This window comes from Cimex lectularius, unplaced genomic scaffold (genome assembly GCF_000648675.2).
Source record: "Cimex lectularius strain Harlan isolate CLEC.00 unplaced genomic scaffold, Clec_2.1 scaffold109, whole genome shotgun sequence".
In the NCBI taxonomy this organism is placed as follows: domain Eukaryota; kingdom Metazoa; phylum Arthropoda; class Insecta; order Hemiptera; family Cimicidae; genus Cimex; species Cimex lectularius.
This window is the reverse complement of record NW_019392781.1, coordinates 1,380,881-1,387,849: the sequence shown is the minus strand read 5'-3', so window position 1 is coordinate 1,387,849 and position 6,969 is coordinate 1,380,881. Positions and strand designations below refer to the sequence as shown.

Genomic DNA, 6,969 nt, shown 5'->3' with positions numbered 1-6,969 from the left:
ATTTACACAGTTTTGTAAGTTTTAAGTGAAATTACCTTTTAAATCTATTTCTCTTTAGCATGTAGACTTTAATCAACCATTAAAAACAGACTTTTGTTTCCTATTCAGTAATTAATTTTGAAACTAATTGTTGTTTTTTTTGAAATTGTAAAACCTTGTGAGAATGTAAAATTTTTCGTTGGGTCGCCTGTTGGCTAAAGGTCATTCAATTCAACGCTTTCAAATTTAATCTTCTTTTTTGTGACTAAGATGTTTAAATTCCAAGCGGAAATATGTCGAATATCAAGTTTGTATAACGTAAAACACGTCATGTGTGCCAGATTTTGCCGTTGGTCCAGATGCTCTGACAAAATCGCCGGTAAGGCAAGACCACCCCGGCCGCAGGTGGCTTCAAAGGTATAAAAATATATACGGGGAAAAAACACACACAACCAAATCCTAATTTGAATAATTAATGTCGGTTGGCTGTGAGGTGAATACCGTGGAGCGCGGTTAATCCACAAAGGTACGACCCCTTGGGTCAAACGGTCCCGCTGTCGCAATCCCATTTTGGATTTGAATTATCCCGGTCCGAACACGAAACCCTCCCGCCATGTGAAAAGGAGCCGATTGCCTTTCTCACAAGGAATGCGGATTATAAAATTGACTGGCGCAAAATTTTGGAAACGGGATAAAAATTCGAGAAGTCAAAACGACCCGGGGTGACCGTTTAACCATGATGAAGCACCTTAGAAATAGAAGGCACTACACCCAACAAACTATATAAAAAAAACCTAATTCCCTCCACGCGAAAAAATGGGCACATGTACACATTCATAAATCACAATGATAATGGAAGTAATAGATGGACAAAGAAAGAGAAAGAACAAGAAGAGAGTTGATGGAAAGAGTAAGAAAAAGAGCTAGAGAGAGAGAGAGTTAAATATTTCCTTAACACCTTTTTATAATAGGGTGATAGGGTAAAAAACAGGAAGGGATAGTGAAAAGGAAATGTTTGAAGGGAAAGAGAAAAAGAGAGGAGAGAGAGAGAGAGAGAGAGAGAGAGGGAGATAAAGAGAGAAGAGAAAATAAAAGAAAAAAGACAAATAGATATAAACCAAGGAAGAAATAATGCCAGCGAGAAAGAAAAAAAGAAAAAAAACAGATAGATATAAACCATGGAAAAAATAATGACAGCGAGAAAGAAAAAAAAAGAGCGAAATATAAAGCAAAGGTAAAAGAGAGAAGAGATATAAAGATAAATAAGAAAGATAAACAGAAAGAATTGGAGAGAGAGAGAGAGAGAGAGAGAGAGAGAGAGAGAGAGAGAGAGAGGGAGAGAGAGAGAGAGAAAGAGAGAGTAGGGAAAGTTACATAAATAAATAAAAAATGAAAAGGGAAAGATGGATAAAAATGAGGAAAATAAAAAAAAGGGGAACGGAAGAAAAAGTGATGAAAGAAAGCATAAGCAAATGAGAGAGGTAAACAGAGAGGCAGAGAAAGAGAAAAAGGGGAGAGAGAGAGAGAGAGAGAGGGAGGGAAAGAAAAAGAAAGAGTAGGGAAAGTGACATAAATAAATAAAAACTGAAAAGGTAGAGATGAATAAATATGAGGAAATAAAAAACGGGGAAAGGAAGAAAAAGTGAAGAAAGCATAAGGAAATGGGAGAGATAAACAGAGAGCCAGACAAAGACAAAAAGGGAGATAGATAGATAGATAGATAGATAGATAGATAGATAGATAGAGATAGATAGATAGATAGAGATAGAGAGAGAGAGAGAGAGAGAGAGAGAGAAATTAAAAGAAAAAGAAAGGGATATAAAAAAAGGAAGAAATTGGCAAAGCAATAAGAGGAGAAATAAATAAAAGATAGAAAGTCAGAAAGAGAGATAAAGAAAGAAAGAGAGTGATAGTAAGAGGGCAAGAGAGACAAGGCGAGATAACTAAGTAAGGCCTAAGTAAGAGGCGGAGAAATGGAAATAGATAGATGGATACAGAGAGAGGGAGAAGTGAGAGAGAAAGAGAAAAATAAAGAAAATATAACTGAACGTAGAACTAAAGACAGAAAAACGAGAGAAAACGAGAGAATGAGACAGACAGAAAAAAATATATAATAAAGAAAGAAAGTAGACAGCAAAGATTTAGAAAGCAAAAAAACTCAAATAACTATTTAAAAACAAATAAAACTCACGCTAAAGAGTAGAAAATAAAAACAAAATAAACATGTACACAAATCCAAATATCCAAGTACAATGATCTCTCTTCCGGAGATTCCCATCGATACAATTTTTGCACAAAGTTTATGACAAAAACTTAAATTAAAAGAACAAGTAGAAAAATCGAGTCTGTATGGTCAATTTCTATTTGATTTTAATAAATGATGAGACACCACATTTATGACATGAATGATCATACTTATGCTTAGTTAAAATGACAGTTTATTTACCCATGAATATCAACCATATTATTTAAATTAAATTATAATTTAAAAAATATTTTAATTCTAATCACCAAGCGTCATAATAAAAATTTGCTTTTGAAGGCAACACGCCTCCCTTTAATTACCACTGTTAGCCAATATCGGCTGATTAAAAATTTACTTGAAATTTTACTTTTAGTTGCGGTTTCAACATGTGTTTTATGGGAAATAATGAACTTTCACAAAGCATAATTGCGTGAACGTCACCTCGTAGGGTCGGCGCGCCGTGTGCGGAGTGCAAAGTGTATAAATTCAAAAGGTGTCATCTTCATTTAATTTGCATTGAAATTTGGAAATATACCCGACATCATGGGCACGGTTTGTTTAGACGGGAGCGATAAATTCGAAGGTTTCGATTTATTATTATTATTTTTGCTAAATACTAATGCAGGTTTTTGCAATATTTGTTTTTCCGAGTAAATACATAAATATTTTTTATTTTATATCTCGTTGGTTTTTCTTTTACGGGCCACCGAATTCAATATTGAAAAAATAAAAATAAAGATTATAAGAAGACGACGGGTTTAAAGTTCTTGGAAGAAAAACTCTACTACATATAAATGTTTCTATTTTATTTTTATTTTTTGTTTTTATTGCAGCTGTTTTCATTTGAAAACGACGAAGAAATGACATTTGGTCGTAAAATCAACATGACGTACACTCTCAGGAGACACGTCGTTTTTATATATTTTATTTCCATCTGACATCTTTATTTTGAAATACAAGATTAGTGAGATGTGGAAGGGGAGAAGATGAGCACATAGATTTAGGCTAGGGGAAAGAAAACAGGAAGTGTGTCCGTGTTTGTAAGGAGAAATAAGAAGTATAAAAAAGAAAGAGAGAAGAAGAAAAGAGAGACTGAGTAAAGAAGAAAGAAAGGAAAGATTTGAAGAAATAAAGAAAAAGGGAAAGTAAATATTAGAGATCGATCGATCGATTGATTGATTGATTGCTTGATGGTTTTATTTTATCACGCAAAGTTAGGACTGTTGGACCATTTTTATACTTAACGTTGTACAGTTTACATTATACATTTATTATGATTTCGTCTTCTTTGGTCAACACAATTTTTTCGAAACAAAAATTTTTTGGCAATGCCAAAGTTTGTGGTCAAAATTAGCCGAAAGTCGTGGGTTCGAATCCCACCTGTGACACCAATTTTTCATTTAAAAAAAATTGTGTATACTTAATTGAGTAATTATATAATCAAGAATAAGCTGATAACAATAATCAAACAATTATTAATTTTTATATGTAATATAAATTACATTGTAAGTATATTACTAAAATAAAAAAACTTATTATTATATCCATTATATTTCGTGATCGGATCGACCAAATAACTTCTTTCAATTAATCTTTATGTAAGGTAATGGTTGAAATGAAAAGTTAGTTCCAGGGGGATTCGAACCCACGACCTTCGGCAAAATACGCCTCTGCTCTACCACTTGACCTATCGTGACATCTATCCACACGGACACTAACTTACCATCTCAACCTGCCTTATTATTATAATCATTAATAATACTTTTCTGAATGAGTAACAATGTAGAAAACAATACATTAAACAAAGCAAAAAAAAGTTTATACAAATGTATATAATTTATGTATAGTATAAATCATAAGACATTGTATATAAATAGTACTGTTTGACAAATACGGAAATAAAAGACATAAAAGACAAAAACTGTGTATTTTAATTAAAAACATTTATTCATTAAGTAATTTATGTACATTAGTTTAAATTTAAACAATTTTGTTCCATTTTTTATTTCTAAAGACAGCTTATTATATATACACTTTTTATGATAAACGAATTTCGGTAAGATTTTGTTTTATCTTTGCTATTGTAATATTGTTAGAAGAAGGTCTTATATTTTCTTATAGAAACTATTATAAAATATAATTTGATTGGCTTTAAATTGCTGTTCTTTCATCGTTATTTTTTCTTTGTAATTAAAGTTATAAGCACTAATTTTTGAAGACCTTCCATTTTTAAAATATTTTGTTAGTTAATTAGGAAAAGAGAGAGAGAGAGAGAGAGAGAGAGAGAGAGAGAGAGAGAAAGTGTTTTTATCATTTTTTTTATTGTTCATCATGTCCCAATAAATTAAATATTACATGAATTAAACATAATAAAAACAACATAATTACAATAGAAAAACAAATACTGAAACTTTTCTGTGGAAGATAGGGCGCGAAAGAAAAAAGATAAAAAAAAATCGATAGGGAGAGTTGTAAGGGTAAAGAAATAGGAGGTAGAATAAGAAAAAAAGAAAGATATAGTGAGAGGAAAGGGGGACTGACAAAAGAAGCAAGAGATAAATAAAGAAAAGAAAAACCTAGAAAGAGTAGTAAATTGAGAGGAGAGAAAGGACGAATGAAGGAAGCGAGAGAATCAAAGAAAGATGAGAGAGAGCGTGAGAGATAGAGAAAAGAACAAGAAACAAAAAGAGAAACAAATAATGAAGCAGAGAGTAGATACTAAATAAAAAAGAGATGAAAGAAGAAAAAATGAGATAAATTAAAGATTAAAAGAAAACAAGGAAACAATGAAAGAAGAAGAGAAACAAATAATGAAGCAGAGAGTAGATACTAAATAAAAAAGAGATGAAAGAAGAAAAAATGAGATAAATTAAAGATTAAAAGAAAACAAGGAAACAATGAAAGAAGAAGAGAAACAAATAATGAAGCAGAGAGTAGATACTAAATAAAAAAGAGATGAAAGAAGAAAAAATGAGATAAATTAAAGATTAAAAGAAAACAAGGAAACAATGAAAGAAAGGAAGAAGAGAGAGAAAAGGGAGTGAGGTAACAATTATGGGAATGTTATTTCATATATATATACATTAGTAAAATGACTAGCATGTACATACTTGTTATTTCAGCACCAACAATAGGAGGTTTATCACTTGAAAATATTTTGTTAAACAGCCAATGGGATTTTTTAATTGAGTGCAAATAATTCCAGAAAAATTTGTCGTTATTATTGAAAATTTTCAATGAAAAAAAAAAGAAGAGTTTTTATAACAATTTTTGGCAAAACAGTTACAAATTGATCTGGAACATTTTATTTAAACAAGTATTTAATGCAAAATTTATCACGTTGGTACAAAAATTAAATACCCCTGGTGGGACTCGAACCCACAATCCCCGGTTTAGGAGACCGATGCCTTATCCATTAGGCCACAGGGGCCAGTTGGTGTGGTTCATCCACAAAACCATCTTCCGTTTCGCTTATTGTGTCTGAAAAAAGTACAATTAACTGAAATAAAATGTATTCCATAAAACCTTTTAAAATACAAAATGGTTGACAAAGATCAATATTGATACAAAACACTTAATAATAAAGTTTAAACTTATTGTTTTTAATGCGATTTCTTATTTAGGGAAATTTTAACAACATGAGGTTGGCTCTTTCCTACAGTTTTTGAGTAAATATTGAAAATTTCTCAGAGCGAACCAAATTTGGAAAGTGTCATTTATGTTTTTATCATTGAATCAGTGAAGGATATGCTAAATGAAATATGTTTCACGAAATATATTTTGGTATAGACCATTGTTCAAAAATTTTGGAAGTTGGGAGTTAATCGACAAACTTAAACAATTATCCATAAATTCTTTGATGTTTATAAGCGAATTAATCGAGATGAAAAAAAGTTGATTCAATTTTACTTAAATTTTTTTAATATATTTTGAATAAAATGTGTAGTCGCTGAATTGGACAAAGCACCTTCTTAAAGTTTCTTGAAGTTTTGTGATCTAGAACCAAACTGATTTCCGACCAAAATCCATCGTCATAAGTCAACGTGGCTCGCCTGTTGTTGAATTGGAAACCATATTCCTTAAGTTTCTTGGAGTTTTGTAATCTAGAACCAAACTGATTTCCGACCAAAATCCATCGTCATAAGTCAACGTGGCTCGCCTGTTGTTGAATTGGAAACCATATTCCTTAAGTTTCTTGGAGTTTTGTAATCTAGAACCAAACTGATTTCCGACCAAAATCCATCGTCATAAGTCAACGTGGCTCGCCTGTTGTTGAATTGGAAACCATCTTCCTAAAGTTTCTTAGAGTTTTATGATCTAGAATCGAATTGACTTCCAACCAAAATCCATCGTCATAAGTCAACGTGGCCCGCCTGTTGTTGAATTGGAAACCATCTTCCTAAAGTTTCCTGGAGTTTTGTGATCTAAAACCAAACTGATTTCCAACCAAAATCCATCGTCATAAGTCAACGAGGCTTGCCTGTTGTTGAATTGGAAACCATCTTCTTAAAATTTTTTGGAGTTTTGTGATCTAAAACCAAACTGACTTCCAACCAAAATCCATCATCATAAGTCATCATGGCCCGCCTGTTGTTGAACTGGAAAGCATCTTCTTAAAGTCACGCGGAGTTTCGTGATCTAAAGCCAAATTGATTTCCAACCAAAATTCATCGTCATGTGTATGTATTTTATTATATTAAAATATATATTTTTGTAAACAAAATTCCGATCAACCGAGACTAAAC

General features: G+C 31.8%; 1 non-coding gene across 1 annotated transcript; it reads right to left on the bottom strand.

The window, feature by feature from the left end:
• Positions 1-5,581: 5,581 nt before the first annotated feature.
• Trnar-ccu lies at positions 5,582-5,654 on the bottom strand. The gene has a single exon. It is a non-coding gene; the product is annotated as a tRNA-Arg (tRNA).
• Positions 5,655-6,969: the final 1,315 nt, after the last annotated feature.